Source organism: Ranitomeya imitator, chromosome 9 (assembly GCF_032444005.1).
Source record: "Ranitomeya imitator isolate aRanImi1 chromosome 9, aRanImi1.pri, whole genome shotgun sequence".
NCBI lineage: Eukaryota > Metazoa > Chordata > Amphibia > Anura > Dendrobatidae > Ranitomeya > Ranitomeya imitator.
Genome location: NC_091290.1, coordinates 77125848 through 77143460, shown reverse-complemented (window position 1 = coordinate 77143460; position 17613 = coordinate 77125848). Strand labels below are relative to the sequence as shown.

The following is a 17613-nucleotide window of genomic DNA, read 5'->3' as shown; positions in this document are numbered from 1 at the left end:
AATGTCCTTTTTACGGGTAAAAGATACCTTGGTCATTCCGTATTTGGATGACCTATTGATTGTAGGTAAGAACTCCCTACAGTGTGAGCAGAGGTTACAGGAGGTAGTGTCATCCTTACAAAACCTGGGCTGGCTGGTTAATTGGGAAAAATCTAGACTCCAGCCAGTAACGTGTCAGAAATTCCTTGGGCTCCTTCTAGATTCAGTTGACCAGATTTGCAAGCTTCCTGAGGATAAGAAAACTTCCATATTCGATAAAGTGTCCTTAGCGATCAGAAAGCGTAGTATGTCATTAAGGAATGTCATGTCACTACTAGGTTCTCTAACATCGTGCATTCCTGCGGTCCAGTGGGCGCAGTTCCATACTAGGCATCTACAAAAATTTGTATTGGATGAGGACATTAAAAATAGAGGATGTCTGGATAGAACAGTTTTCCTAACGTCAGAAGTAGTACACTCCCTTATGTGGTGGTTGAATCGAAAAAATCTTTCGAGAGGGGTTCTATGGGTAATCACCCCTTCTAGTATAGTGACCACAGACGCTAGTCCTGAAGGCTGGGGGGCACATTTTCAGGATCAGTGGGTCCAGGGTCTTTGGTCCAGTTCAGAACTTAATAATTCCTCAAATGTCAAAGAGTTGAGGGCTATATACTACTCCCTACTTCACTTTCTTCCTCAGCTCAGCGGCTCTCACACGAGTATTCTCCGACAACACCACTGCGGTGGCTTATCTGAACCATCAAGGAGGTACAAGGTCGGACAAACTCAGAGAAGTGGCTTCAGACATCATGGAGTTGGCCGAAGGTCATCTGCTATCCTTGTCAGCAGTGCACATCAGGGGCATAGACAATTTTCATGCCGATTTCCTCAGCCGTCACACTCTTCATCAGGAAGAATGGATGCTGAACAGGAAGATTTTCAGATTAATAACAGCTCGATGGGGTGTTCCTCAAATAGACTTGTTTTCCACAAGAGCCAACCGTCAGGTCAGGAGGTTTGCCTCTCTATGCAGGGAGGACAAGCCGGACATACTCGATGCCCTCCAGGTACCATGGACATTCGACCTGGCCTATGCTTTCCCCCCATGGAATCTATTACCTATAGTAATAAGAAAAATAAGGGAGGAAGGCGCAAGAGTTCTGTTAATAGCCCCATTCTGGCCCAAAAGGCCATGGTTCTCATGGCTGAGGGCGATGTCAGTGTCAGACCCATGGATTCTGCCTCAGTCCAAGGACTTGCTCTCTCAGGGACCATTCCTCCATCCTCAGGCAAAGGGCATGAACCTGACTGCCTGGAGTTTGAGAGGCAGTTACTAAGTATAAGGGGGTTTTCTAGTGGGTTAATTAACACTCTTATGAAGAGTAGAAAACCTTCAACTACTAGAATTTATGTTAGAATTTGGAGAAAATTTCTTCAATTCCATACTGCACAACTTTCATCTGAAGTTCCTATATTTCCAGTGTTGGAATTTCTACAAAGAGGTTTGGAATTAGGACTCTCCGTAAGCACTCTAAAGGTCCAGGTTTCAGCTTTAGGAGCTCTTTTTAATTATGATGTTGCGGGTAATCGGTGGATATCCCGATTTATATCTGCCTGTGAGCGTTCAAGACCAATTAGCATACCGCAGGTTCCTCAGTGGGATTTATCCATAGTCCTAGAAGCATTGACACAGCCACCGTTTGAGCCTCTCCATACAGCCTCACTAAAAAATATTTCTTTGAAAACGGTATTGTTAGTGGCATTAGTTTCTGCTAGAAGAGTGAGCGATCTCCATGCATTATCTATAGATCCTCCCTTTTTATCGGTAACATCAGATAGGATAATTTTGAAAACAGACCCTTGTTATCTTCCTAAAGTAGCCACTACTTTTCATAGAGCCCAGGAGATCTTGTTACCTACCTTTTATGAGAACCACTCAACTCCAGAAGAAGTAAAACTTCATACTCTAGATGTAAAAAGGATTGTGTTAGCCTATTTAGAGAGAACCAGGGACTGGAGGAAGAGTAGGGCTCTCTTTGTGTCTTTCCAGGGTAAAACCAAAGGTACCAGAGTGACAAAGAACACATTATCTCGCTGGATCAGAGAGGCCATAATCTTGGCGTATAAAGCTGGAGGTAGAGATCCTCCAATGCATATAGGAGCACACTCTACAAGAGCCTTGTCGACTTCCTGGGCAGAAAGGGCGAATGTGCCAATAGACCTTATATGTAAGGCTGCAACTTGGTCTTCACCTAATACCTTCTATAAACATTATAGATTAGATCTATCTTCTGCTTCTGATCTGACTTTTGGGGTATCGGTCCTTGACTCAGTAAACCCACCCAGTCTATAGTCTCTGAAATTCTCTCTAGTGGGTGCTGTCGTGGCGAATAGAAAATACCGGATTACTCACCGGTAATGCTCATTTATAGAGCCCACGACAGCACCCTTTCACATCCCTCCCTTTTCTGTATATAGTCGCACGTGGTGCTTCTTTGGTGAGGTGTAAATATTAGAAGAAAGTAGCATAAGGTTGTAAATATGTATATATATATATATATATGGATATACCTGAACCTGTTAACTAAAACCTGGCGGCGGTTCCTCCTATTCTCTGTAAAACAACTGAGGAGCGAGGGGGGGCCGCCCCTTTTATCTCTCTGTAGGTTTCCTGTTCCTAGGGGCGGATCCCCTCTCTCTAGTGGGTGCTGTCGTGGGCTCTATAAAAGAGCATTACCGGTGAGTAATCCGGTATTTTTCTGCTACTGAGTTCCGATATTTTTACGATATCGGAATCGGAAGTTCCCATAGTGCAATTATGCAGTATAAAGAAGTGTGGGCGGAGACTGGGTGCGTGTGCGCGGGCGGTGTCTGTGCGTGACCGTGGGGCTCTCTGCGTGTGTGCTGGGTCTCTGCGGCCTCTCCGTTATTAACCTGGCTTAATGTCACCTTACAATAGCAAGGTGACATTAACCCCTTATTATCCCATATCCCACCGCTACACGGGAATGGGAAGAGAGGGGCTAAGTGCCGGAATTGGCGCCATTTCTGGGGCGGCTGCGGACTGGAATTTCTAGCCGGGGGGGGGGGGGGGAACAATATTCATGGCCCCTCTCTAGGCTATGAATATCAGCCCGCAGCTGTCTGCGTAGCCTTTCTGGCTATAAAATATAGGGGGACCCCACGTCATTTTTTGGGGGGGTCCCCCTTTTTTAATAGCCAGTAAAGGCTACGCAGACAGCTGCGGGCTGATATTCATAGCAGGCTTCAAATATTGGCCCCCGGCTGTCGGCTTTCCCCCTCTGGCGCAGAAAATTGCGCGGTAGCCCCCGCCGTTTTTTCCGCTTTCTTCTTTTTTTTTTTTTAATTCAACACTCATTAAGGCCTCTTTCACTCTTGCGTCGGTACGGGTCCGTCGCTATGCGTCGGGCCGACGTACCGACGCACGTTGTGAAATTTGTGCACGACGTGGGCAGCAGTTGCAGTTTTTCAACGCATCCGCTGCCCATTCTGAAGTGCGGGGAGGAGGGGGCGGAGTTTCTGCCACGCATGCGCGGTAGAAAATGGCGGGCGCGACGGACAAAAAAACCTTCACTTGAACGTCTTTTCGTGCCGACGGTTCGCCAAAACACGACAGATCCGTTGCATTACGGACGCAACGTGTGGCCATCCGTCGCGATCCATCGCTAATACAAGTCTATGGGTAAAACGCATCCTGCGAGCTCATTTGCAGAGACCCCGCCCGCCGCAGAGACCCCCGCACGCCCCGCACAGACCCCCACACGCCCCGCACAGACCCCCGCACACCCCGCGCAGACCCCCGCACAGACCCCCGCACGGCCGGCAGAGACCCCCGCACGCCCCGCAGAGACCCCCGCACGGCCGGCAGAGACCCCCGCACGCCGCACAGAGACCCCGCCCGCCGCACAGACCCCCAAACGCCCCGCACAGAGCCCCGCATGGCCGCAGAGACCCCCGCACGGCCGGTAGAGACTGCTGCCCGCCGCACAGAGACCCCGCCCGCCGCACAGACCCCCGCATGGCCGGCAGAGACCCCGTCCACCGCAGAGACCCCCGCACAGACCCCCGCACTCCCTGCACACACCCCCGCACGGCCGGCAGAGACCCCCGCACGCCGCACAGAGACCCCGCCGCAGAGACCCCTGCACGCCCCGCTGAGACCCCCGCACGCCCCGCATAGACCCCCACCCGCCACAGAGACCCCCGCATGCCCTGCACAGACCCCCGCACGCCCCGCATAGACCCCGCCCGCCACACAGACCCCGCCCACCGCACACCCTGCAGAGACACCCCGCACGCCCTGCAGAGACCCCGCCCACCGCACAGAGACCCCGCCCACCGCAGAGACACCCCGCACGCCGCACAGACCCCAGAGAGCCCCGGTAAGCAGGTAAACATCCCTGGCAGGCCCGCACAGACACTCACAGTGTCCGCCCACGCACCCCTCACACTCTTCCCCCCTCTGGAACAGGATGTTTAAGGACAGAAAGGGCTTATTTACATTCCGATATTTGTGTCCCATTGACTTGCATTGGTATCGGTATCGGCGAGATCCGATATTTTTGGGATATCATCCGATCCGATACTGATACTTCTAGGTATCGGAAGGTATTGCTCAACACTAGTTGTTGACACATCCTACTTGATTCACACAGTGTCATCAGTCGCCCTCTTGTGCAGGTGTAATTTGCCCTGCCAAGGTCAGAGCAAGGTACTGTAATGTGCATGCGCTGGGAGAGTTTAAAGAGCAGGTGCCAGCAGCGTGATGGCACTTCACTCACCTATCCTGCAGTGTCTATTACATGTGCCGTGTGATTTATACGCATCTATTCTTGATAACCAACCTTGCTGAAGCTGACAGCTGAGGTTTGTAGCCCCCAGCTGTCAGTTTTGCCTGGCTGGTTATAGAAAATACAGGAGAACCCACGTCGGGTTTTTCATGTACACTGCTTAAAAAAATTAAGGGAACACTAAAATATCACATCCTAGATATTTCTGAATGAAATATTCCAGTTGCAAATTTGTATTCATTGCATAGTGGAATGTGTTCAGAATAATAAAATATAACAATTATCAATGTAAATCATAATGAATATCCCATGGAGGTTTGGATTTGGAATGATGCTCAAAATCAAAGTGGAAAATCAAATTACAGGCTGACCCAACTTCAGTGGAAATGCCTCATGACAAGGAAAAGATGCTCAGTATTGTGTGTAGCCTCCACGTCTCCACGTGCCTGTATGACCTCCCTACTGTACAACGCCTGGGCATGCTCCTGATAAGGCGGCGGATGGTCTCCTGAGGGATCTCCTCCCAGACCTGGACTAAAGCATCCACCAACTCCTGGACAGTCTGTGGTGCAACGTGACATTGGTGGATGGAGTGAGACATGATGTCCCAGATGTGTTCAATCGGATTCAGGTCTGGGGAACGGGTGGGCTAGTCCATAGCTTAAATACCTTCATCTTGCATGAACTGCTGACACACTCCAACCACATGAAGCCTGGCATTGTCCTGCATTAAGAGGAGCCCATGGCCAACAGCACCAGCATATGGTCTCACAAGGGGTCTGAGGATCTCATCTCGACACCTAATGGCAGTCAGGCTACCTCTGGAGAGCACATGGAGGGCTGTGCGGCCCTCCAAAGAAATGCCAGCCCACACCATTACTGACCCACTGCCAAACCGGTCATGCTGAAGGATATTGCAGGCAGCAGATCGCTCTCCACGGCGTCTTCAGACTCTGCCACGTTTGTCACATGTGCTCAGTGTGAACCTGTTTTCATCTGTGAAGAGCACAGGGTGCCAGTGGCGAATTTGCCAATCCTGGTGTTCTGTGGCAAATGCCAAGCGTCCTGCACGGTGTTGGGCTGTGACCACAACCCCCGTCTGTGGATGTTGGGCACTCAGACCATCCTCATGGAGCCCATTTCTAACCATTTGTGCAGACACATGCACATTTGTGGCCTGCTGGAGGTTGTTTTGCAGGGCTCTGGCAGTGCTCCTGTTCCTCCTTGCACAAAGGCGGAGGTAGCGGTCCTGCTGCTGGATTGTTGCCCTCCTACGGCCCCCTCCATGTCTCCTGGTGTACTGGCCTGTCTCCTGGTAGCGCTTCCTGCCTCTGGACACTATGCTGACAGACACAGCAAACCTTCTTGCCACAGCTCGCATTGATGTGCAATCCTGGATGAGCTGCACTACCTGAGCCACTTGTGTGGGTTGTAGAGTCCGTCTCATGCTACCACGAGTGTGAAAGCACAACCAACATTCACAAATGACCAAAACATCAGCCAGAAAGTATTGGTACTGAGATGTGGTCTGTGGTCCCCACCTGCAGAACTACTCCTTTATTGAGTGTGTCTTGATATTTGCCAATAATTTACATCTGTTATCTATTCCATTTGCACACTAGCATGTGAAATTGATTGTCAGTGTTGCTTCCTAAGTAGACAGTTTGATTTCATAGAAGTTTGATTTACTTGGAGTTATATTCTGTTGTTTAAGTGTTCACTTTATTTTTTTGAGCAGTGTATTTATTTATAGCGTAGATGTCGGCTGATGAATACTCCCATCAGCGGCTGCTGCTGTCACTGTTATTGGCGGCAGCAGGTGTAAGCTGATGGGAGTAATAGCCTCATCAGCCATCGCCTGCTGTCATTGTTATCCCTTGAACATAACTCTCATCATTCTCCCCTACCTGCACTGAGCATAATAGGGGACAATGATGAGAGCGTCTTCAGCACCTTGCACCAGGAAGCAGCGCTTACTGTACCGCTGTTTCTTAGGCGCCGGGATATGTTACACAGATGAGATCCGTGTGTGTCATCTAAGTGCACGTGTGCGGGACGTTTTGCGGTTCGTGCTGACAGTAAAAAAACGAACATGTCAGCGCGAGTGGGGATCCGGCAGCAGAGTGGGGATTTGTTTTTTTTGTGGATTGAGTTGAAGCTTTTATTGGAACATTTTACATAACATTTGCAATCACATTTATGTGGCACTCTATGCTGATCACTTACTTTGGGATTTCCATCTTAATCTCCAAGTGACGTGACAGATTAAGCCCCCAAGGGCTTATTTCACTATGAGGCAGCAGAGTTACTCTGGCTACGTCTGGCCTCTGTTCAGCGGTGTTCTGGCCTCTGTTCAGCGTTGTCCTTTTCAGAAGTGCACTAAACTGGTCGATAGTGCTTTTATGCTCCCCTAAAAAGACGGACACCGCTGGATCACAAGTCTTCCTCTTGGGGTTCTGTCTGAATCACGTATTTCAGAGATTTACATGAAAACCCTGGTGAATGCGCTTAGCGTAAAGTGCAGGATAAATATGTGTCGAGCCTTACCGCAATCTTTGAGAGGCAGAATGAACAAATCAACAGCAGGTGAATCATTGGTTTTATTTATTTTTTACGCTATTTCTCGTGCTGTATAAGTGATTAGGTGACTTTATTCTTTGGATTGGTGCGATTACATCAATACCAGATCTATTTGGAGGTTTTTGTGTTTGTCACAAACTAAAACTTTTTATTGCAAAAACTAGTTTTTGCATTGCTATATTTAGGCAGCTATAATTTTTTCATATTTCGACTGACGGTCATGAGATAGGTTATTTTTGCGAGACGAGTTGACGTTCTTATTGATACCATTTTCGGGCACATGACATTTTTTGACCGCTTTCTATTCTTATTTTTGGGAGGTAGAATGAATAAAAACCTGTAATTCAGGATTTTTTTTTAAATACTGTTCCGTGTTTGGTAAAATTGATAAGGCGGATTTATTCTTTGGGTCAGTATGATTACAGCAATACCACAGTTATATCTTTATGTTTTGATGCTTTTACACAATAAAAACTATTTTATAGAAAAAATAATTATTTTTGCATTGCTTTATTCTGAGAGCTATAACTTTTTGATTTTTGCACTGACGCAGCTGTGTGATGGCTTGCTTTTTGCAGGACAAGATGATGTTTTTATTTACTGTACATTCGTCTTTTTGATCTGCAGGACCCTGAAGGAGCTTGCGGCCATGGAGAACATAGACAGAACGGGAACGTATCACGTCGTGCCGATGGAAGCAGAGTGAGCTATATCCAGCTCCACTTGTATCATAAAAATGTCGTAGTTTATTGAAAAATACTTTAAAATAATCTACAGCATATGTGTCTCCAGTCCCCAAGAAGGTAGTAGAGGCAGACACGTTTCGAACCTTGCGGTTCTTAGTCATTGCATACCATATATGTTTCAAGTTAACCTTACATACAACATCCTGTTTGAATCAGGTGCTCTAGAGAAATTAAGAAAATAAATCATTCATCACCTCTCAGGATACATTTCTACTAATATTCCATTTAAAATGCAGACAAAATATCATATAAATATAAAACTCGATATCATGCATAGAAGATATATAAAAATAGGGGAGAAAAAACTAATTCTAGATATTTTTATATATGATATGTAAGATTTTGTTTTATATTCATTCCCATAGGGGCTCTTGTTCTCAAATTATAAATCCACCAAGATTCTCTATTTAATAATTTTCTGTGATGGTCCCCACCTCTCATAGGAATAGAAACTCTCTCTATGCCCATTTCTTTACACCAGTGGTCCCCAACTCCAGGCCTCGCGGGCCGCCAACAGTGCAGGTTTTCAGGATTTCTTTAGTATTGCATCGGTGGTAATGTGATCATCTGCACAGGTGATGATTCCAACCCCTGTGCAATACTAAGGAAATCCTGAAAACCTGCACTGTTGGCTGCCCTCGAGGCCTGGAGTTGGGGACCACTGCTTTACACACTAGATGGTGGCCTGATTCTAACGCATCGGGTATTCTAGAATATGCATGTCCACGTAGTATATTGCCCAGTCACGTAGTATATTGCCCAGCCACGTAGTATATTGCCCAGCCACGTAGTATATTGCCCAGACACGTACTATATTGCCCAGTCACATAGTATATTGCAAAGCCACGTAGTATATTGCCCAGTCACGTAGTATATTGCCCAGCCACGTAGTATATTGCCCAGACACGTACTATATTGCCCAGTCACATAGTATATTGCAAAGCCACGTAGTATATTGCCCAGACACGTGCTATATTGCCCAGCTACGTAGTATATTGCCCAGTCATGTAGTATATTGCCCAGTCACATAGTATATTGCCCAGCCACGTAGTATACAGCACAGAGCATATTGCCCAGCCACATAGTATATTGCCAAGCCACGTAGTATATTGCCCAGACACGTAGTATATTGACCAGGCACGTAGTATATTGACCAGTCACGTAGTATATTGGCCAGTCACGTAGTATATTGCACAGCGACGTAGTATATTGCCCAGGCACGTAGTATATTGCCCAGTCACGTAGTATATTGGCCAGTCACATAGTATATTGCCCAGCCACATAGTATATTGCCCAGTTACGTAGTATATTGCCCAGTCACGTAGTATATTGCCCAGTCACATAGTATATTGGCTAGTCACGTAGTATATTGCCCAGTCACATAGTATATTGCCCAGTCACATAGTATATTGGCTAGTCACGTAGTATATTGCCCAGCCACGTAGTATATTGCCCAGTCACGTAGTATATTGCCCAGTCACGTAGTATATTGCCCAGTCACGTAGTATATTGCCCAGCCACGTAGTATATTGCCCAGTCACGTAGTATATTGCCCAGTCACGTAGTATATTGCCCAGTCACGTAGTATATTGCCCAGCCACGTAGTATATTGCCCAGTCACATAGTATATTGGCTAGTCACGTAGTATATTGCCCAGCCACGTAGTATATTGCCCAGTCATGTATGTAACAGGTTAAAAAAGACTTAAAATAAAAAATAAACATATACTCACCTTCCGAAGGCCTCTTGTAGTCCTCGGGCCTGTGTGCGGTGCACACGGCAGCTTCCGGACCCAGGGTTGGTATGAGTGCACGACCTGTGATGACGTCGCTGTCACATGACCGTGACGTCATGGAAGGTCCTTCTCGCATAGCATCCTTGCCACCGGAACCTGCCACTTGCACTGCCTAGGAGATGATGTGACGGCGGAGGGTGAGAATAACCTTTTTTTTAATTATTATTATTATTATTTGTAACATTAGATCTTTTTACTATTGATGCTGCATACACATCATCAATAGTAAAAAGTTGGTCACACAGGGTTAATAGCTGCGTTAATGGAGTGTGTTACACCGTGGTCCATTAACGCTGGCATTAACCCTGTGTGAGGGCTGACTGGAGGGGAGTATGGAGCGGGCACTGACTGCGGAGAGGAAGGAGCGGCCATTTTGCCGCAGGACTGTGCCCGTCGCTGATTGGTCGTGGCTGTTTTGCCGCGACCAATCAGCGACTTGGATTTCCTTGACTGACAGAGGCCGCGACCAATGAATATCCGTGACAGACAGAAAGACAGAAGTGACCCTTAGACAATTATATAGTAGATACCCCATCATGTTGTACTGAAAAATGATTTGAAGCTGCCGAACATTTAAAAACGTTTTTTTTTACTAGCCGCACTGGAAAAGTGGCAGGTAAGTAGGTATACTACATATGAAGTATTGCAATTTATGTATTATTTATGTATTTCTTGATATTGTAACTTTTTTTGTAACACTTGAACTGAATGCTTTAGTATTAACCATGTGGTCACAGCACAAACGTGCAATGTCCACATTTATATTTTCCTACTGTATGTAGCCAAGTTTTTTTCAGATGATTTTGTTTCATTTATATATAAACTTGGTGACAGAATGTCCCCCAAGGAAGGTGCTTTCTTAGCCAAGTACTTAACTAGATTGACAGATTTAAAGGGAACTGGTCACCATGAAAATGCTGTGCAATCTGCAGGCAACATGTTATAGATCAGGGAAAGCTAAGTAGATTTATATGTAGTTTTGTGAGAAAATATTTAATGCATCTGGTGTTGTATTCATTTAAACCTCTGTTCTTTTGGGGATTTTCAGTCCAGTGGACTGTCTAATCAGTGATTCACAGCCATCTCTGTATGTACTCTGATACAAAGAAAGCTGTCAGTCACTTATAGGACCACCTACTGGACTAAACATCGCAGAAACAGCAGGGCATTCAGGGGAATAAATGACTATCTCACAGGATATTCTGAATATTTTCCTACTAAACTATATATCAATCTGCTCAGCTCAGCTCCCCCTGATCTATAACATGTTGTCTGCAGGTTGGACTGCCTTTTTATAATGATGGTCTCTCTTTAAGTGTGTATTTAACCCCTTCATGACCTTGGGATTTTCGTTTTTTCCGTGTTCGTTTTTCACTCCCCTCCTTCCCAGAGCCATAACTTTTTTTATTTTTCCGTCAATTTGGCCATGTGAGGGCTTATTTTTTGCGGAACGAGTTGTACTTTTGAACGACACCATTGGTTTTAGCATGTCGTGTACTAGAAAAAGGGAAAAAAATTCCAAGTGCGGTGAAATTGCAAAAAAAGTGCAATCCCACACTTGTTTTTTGTTTGGCTTTTTTGCTAGGTTCACTAAATGCTAAAACTGACCTGCCATTATGATTTTCCAGGTCATTACGAGTTCATAGACACCTAACATAACTAGGTTATTATTTATCTAAGTGGTGAAAAAAAAATTCCAAACTTTGCTACAAAAAAAAAAAATTGCGCCATTTTCCGATACCCGTAGCGCCTCCATTTTTCATGATCTGGGGTTGGTTGGGGGCTTATTTTTTGCGTGCTGAGCTGGCGTTTTTAATGATACTATTTCGGTGCAGATACATTCTTTTGATCGCCCGTTATTACATATTACAAAAAAAGTAATTCTGGCGTTTCAAATTTTTTTCTCGCTACGCTGTTCAGTGATCAGGTTAATCTTTTTTTTTATTGATAGATCAGGCAATTTTGAACGCGGTGATACCAAATATGTGTAGGTTTGATTTTTTTTAAATTGATTTATTTGGAATTGGGCGAAAGGGGGGTGATTTAGGGTACATGTCCACGTTCAGGATGGCCGGCGGTTTGGGCGGAGCCGCAAAATCGCTCCGCCCAAAGCTCCGCCCCCTTCTGGGGACGCGATGATGCCGGATGTGTTCATTGCACACATCCGGTATCATCGCACCCCACACATAGGGCCCTGTGCTATACCTTGCAGCGGCGCCGCAAGGTAAACGGACATGCTTCGATCTAAAAAGACGCGCCACATGTCCGGAATCGCAGGGCCGCCGGATGCGTGTTACCACGCATAGTGGAGATGGGATTTCATTAAATCCCCTCCAATATGCTGTAACATCTGGGCGCTGCTTTTTTTGACGCTGCATCTCTATGCAGCGTCAAACACGCAGCGTTTCCTGAATGTGGAAACATACCCTAAAACTTTTATATATTTTTACATTTTTTTTTTTTTTTTTTTTACTTTTGCCATGCTTCAATAGCCTCCATGGGAAGCTAGAAGCTGGCACCACTTGATCGCCTCTGCTACATAGCAGCGATCATCATAGCACAAATGCAGGTGTGCTATGAGCGCCGACCACAGGGTGGAGCTCACAGCAGGCCGGGAAACAGCTGACATGTCCTGGCTTTGATGCGGGCTCATCGTCGGAGCCCGCATCAAGGGGGGGATCTGACCTCGGACGTACTATCCCGTCCAAGGTCAGAAAGGGGTTAAGGGTATGTTCAAACTGAGTTTTTTTAGTAGTTTTTTGAGAAGAAACAATGTGCAATCTATGTAAATTTTCCATAAAAAACTAACTTGAGTTTCTGCTCCAAAAAGACAGCAAATAGATGCTGTGTGCACATACCATAAGGTTTATTTATTGGGCTTCTGTGGCTGGCAGAATGTCACACATAGTGTGGGAATGACTAAATGCAACACGGAGGCATGAGGGGAAGGAAGCCCAAACGCTAGGGAAAGGGGAAGTGGGGAACCCTAGGCAAATCTAATAGGACCCTGCCTACCATATCGTTCTTATATTAGTTCCACACCAATCGCTGAGCAGGAAACCTAAGCCCTGTATATCCCTAGAGCTAGGCCCTGAATAGGGAAGGGGGATGTGCACGGGTCAGTCCCCACTATACACTAAAGACAAGAAGGGAGACAAGGGGGAAGAAACTTAGGTTGAGCAGACTCGGGAGAGGTAACACCAAACTTTCTCCAAGAGCACCAGAGAGGACTTAAGCCGACTGCTATAACTCCAAGACTTCACAAGGGGAAATATGAATATCACCGGTGGTTCCCTGAAGCAGACAGAGTCTATAAACACCCAGGTCCAGGTTTGTCAATTAGAGCAGATGGGAGGTTGCACTGGGTCCAAAAGTCAGAAGGATTAAGAAGGCGTCTGCAATGCCAAATGCAGAGACCTTCTAAAGACAGATACAGAGTGACTGTCTGTTACCTCTGACACACTAGTGCACAGAATCGATACATTTGTGGATGGTATACTCTGATGTGGGAATTTTTAACTTAATATTGTATGTTATAATTTTTGGATTCCCTGAAAATGTGTCATGGATGTTTATAATTCTCAGAAAAAGAATGAAATCCACAAAATAAAACATTTCCCTAGCAAAGATTTCTGATGAAAAAGATCAGCACCCAAACAGAAAGTGTGTAGTCACCTAATAGTTACTCACATACCGCTCACTATTAGTGATGGGGTGTGGAGGAAGAGCTTTGTTTTTCAACTGAAAATTACTAGTGATACTTTGTCAACATAGTGTCACGGAGTTATCACAACAGAGCAGTGCCAGAAGACCGCAGCTTCTGATGGCTCCTGCTTCACCGCTGAGAAGAAGTACTTCTTCAGTGTATTAAATGTGTTTGTTTTCTTTCAGCAGGACAGGGGTTAATCAGCCATGTGGAAATTCCTGCATTCAGCTGTGCTCGGTTAGCCACCCCTCTCTCCTATAAAAGCTAGGCCTTCTGGCCAGGTCCTTGTCTGAGTTGGCACTTGCTACATAGACCTGGAGTGAGAGGAGCTGGTGTGGATAGGGAGAGCTGGAGGAGTTTATTGTGCGACTGTTGCTTGGTTTGTACGCTTGGAAATTCCTCATCCTTACCTGCCTTACTTTCTTCCCCCATCCTTCACACCATGGTGAATACCTCTGTTAATTGTGAGAGTGTATTTTGAGTGGAATTTTCTTTTACCCTTGTCTTTGTTCCCCTGTATATCGGGTTGGTGTACTACGGTACACAGTAGCGCATCTCTTCCCCGGGTGGGGAGGATACAGACGCAGGGCTGCAGCTAGGAGACAGGGCAGGGGTGGAGGCCCCGGCATCCTCGCCATCTGAGGTATCCCAGTGAACAGGCAAGTAAGAGCACCCCATAGTGCTAGGTCCAGGAAAGTTGCTCCTAGTCCCAGTTTACTCGCCAGTCCTATCGTGACACATAGATCCCTAATTTACCCACCTGTAGCTACTATCCTCACAGTGATATCCTGTGTCTGCCACAATATGCCGGTTCACCTCCCATGGTGCCTGGCTATGGATTTCAAAACTCTTCCACCCTCTTAAAGGGTCAGTGCATGCATATTGACACTAACTCAAGCCAGTGTCCAAGTAAGTGCCCCAAGCTTGTTACCGATCGTTTCCACACCACTCAATGAATTAGGAATATAGGAATAAGGTTTATTTTTTCAGTTTAGAGTCTGCTGAGAAGTGTTTGCCCCTGTTTCTTTTTTTATAATTCTGGTTTGTGTTCTTGATCCTCTCTACTTGTCTGCCTCCGTCCTGACCTATCCTGCCTGATGATCAATTTGCCAGCAAAGTCTAGCAGCCTTGACCTCTGCACTGCGTGCCTTGAACTGTGACCATAATTCCAGCTTACGGTAAATCCTGCAGCTTGGTGACTTTGCACATGTTTGTATTAGGCATTATTAATTGAGGATATTTTGGGGTTAGTGACCTGGGGTTCCCTGTGGGAAAGTCAGTAAATGGAGAAAAATACATGTTCCCTTAGACTTTTCTTCTTGGAGTAGCCCTTTACCAAATTAGTTAACTAAGTGGGTCCACATCACTTTTGTCCGCTATAATTACTATGTCTTTTAGCAGCTGTTGCAAATGGTGCCCATATTGTACAAAACAATGCCCAGAAAGTGCCGTCCTCCATCTACATAGAGACGGAAACAAAACACTGCCCAGAGAGTGCCGTCCTCCATCTACATAGAGACCTTCTTCTCTCCTCCGCACTTATTCGCTCCTCACGCAACCGCCTCCAAGACTTCTCCCTAATATCCCCCATCCTCTGGAATTCTTTGCCCCAACACGTCCGTCTATCAACCACATTCGGATCCTTCAGAAGGAACCTATTATAATAAATATTAAAACATTTATTATGCTTCAACTTATTCCACCAAAGTCCTTCAAGCTGATGCAGCTTCCAGGACTCAGTATGGGTGGCTTGATAATCTTCTGCTGCATATGGATGACAGCCAACTATTTATGTAATTGCCTTATAATGTTTTCATTTCCTGTTCTGTCCAAATGTCACCATATCCCAGAATTCCAAGCGGAGGAAGTTCACCGACCGCCCTATTGGGACACCCAAGTGATGTGTGTCTCAATATGGAAACTGCTGCTGGTACCAACCTATTGCGCGGCACCACCAGCGGAACACCGTTGAACCACACACTCACACACACACACACTCATATTCACTCTCAGACACACTCACACACTTACACACTCAAACTCACACACACTCTCACGCAGTCTCTTGGGCAGTAATACCTGTGGAACACCATCATGAACACGCTGTCTCCAGTATCAGCCGAATGAGTCACTGACTTCCGCCATCTTTGTCCAGGAGGAGCGCATGCGCAGTTTTAATGTGACCGCCGCTATCTGTCTGCACAAAGATGGCGGCGGTCTGTTTTACTGCACCTGCACAAATTACGTGCAGGTGCAGTGAGTCATTCAGTCGATCCCGGCAGCAGATGCGCGACGTGTCTTCAGGCAGAGGAAGCCGGTTACATTAACCCCTTAGTGACAGAGCCAAATTTTTTAAATCTGACCAGTGTCACTTTATGTGGTAATAACTGTGGAACGCTTCAACAAATCCCAGTGATTTTGAGATTGTTTTTTCGTGACACATTATACTTTATGATAATGGTAAATTTAGGTTCATATGTTTTGTGTTTATTTATAAAAAATATCAGACATTTGAAAAAAATGTAAAAAAATTAGCAATTTTCAAACTTTCAATGATAATCCCTTTAATCCCAATAGTCATACCACAGCAAAACATTAATAAATAACATTTCCCACATGTCTGCTTTACATCAGCACCATTTTCAAAATGTTATTTTATTTTGTTAGCATTTTAGGAGGTTTAAAAACGTGGCAACAATTTAAATTTTTTTCAAGGAAATTTACAAAATGTATTTTTTTAGGGACCTATCCATGTTTGAAGTGAATTTGGGGGTCCTATATATAGGGAAACCCCCACAAGTGATACCATTTTAAAAACAGCACCCCCTGACATATTGAAAATTGCAGTCAGGTAGTTTGTTAACCCTTCGGGTGATTTTCAGGAATTAATGCAAAGTGGCATGAGAAAAATGAAAATGTGTATTTTTACCACTTAACTGCCGCTAACTTCTGAACAGATTACTACAGTCCTCAGACTCTAAGGCCGCTATTTGGTCGCGAATTGCCATGGCAAACATCAGGACCACACAATCATGATCTGAGACCACCAATTTGGAAAAAGAGGGAGCCCCCACACTCTGTTAACCATTTATAATGATGTAGTCACTATTGACAGCAGCATCTAAGGGGTTAAACAGATTTGGACGGTGCAAACACTGATTGTGGCTGATGCAGCAAGTTGTCAGCTATAGTGTACAGCGGACAGCTGCTGGATTGTCATCTGTATGGGGAGGCTATTCTCATATATCTCAGGTCAGTTAAAAGGCGTATTGGCGGTCACTAAGGGGTTAAAGGGGTTTTCCCACGAACGAAAGTTCATTTTAAAAATTGACCGTGTACGGAGCATACCACATCTCCTGGGCAGGGGAGGAAGCAAAAGACAATACTGACATTATAGCAGGGGATCACAGTAGATTCATTTTGTGAAGTAAAATGTGCTGTCTACAGGTGCAATGTGACAGGTTCTCTTTAAAAAAAGCACTTCAGAAGGAACCTGAAAAGCCTGCACTGACCCCCGCTGCCTCCTCACCACTACCGGAGCTACCGCCTCACCTACACCGGAGGTCCTGCAACCCCCAACCTATTTTCTCCTTCCCCACCACCCTGTAGAATGTAAGCACGCAAGGGCAGGGTCCTCACCCCTCTGTATCAGTCTGTAATTGTTTTTTTTACTGTAAGTGATATCTGTAATTTGTATGTAACCCCTTCTCATGTACAGCACCATGGAATCAATGGTGCTATATAAATAAATAATATTAAAATATTTATTATGCTTTAACTTATTCCAGCAAAGTCCTTCAAGCTGATGCAGCTTCCAGGACTCAGTATGGGTGGCTTGATAATCTTCTGCTGCATATGGATGACAGCCATCTATTTATATAATTGCCTTGTAATGTTTTCATTTCCTGTTCTGTCCAGATGTCACCATATCCCAGGATTCCATGCGCAGGAAGTTCACCGACCGCCCTATTGGGACACCCAAGTGATGTGTGTCTC

The 17613-nt window shown here is 45.5% G+C and overlaps 1 long non-coding RNA gene across 1 annotated transcript; it reads left to right on the top strand.

The window, feature by feature from the left end:
• The first annotated feature begins 11051 nt into the window (after window positions 1-11051).
• On the top strand, window positions 11052-17382 carry LOC138648813 (uncharacterized). The gene is made up of 2 exons (XR_011315192.1): window positions 11052-14795; window positions 17065-17382. It is a non-coding gene; the product is annotated as an uncharacterized lncRNA (long non-coding RNA).
• Window positions 17383-17613: the final 231 nt, after the last annotated feature.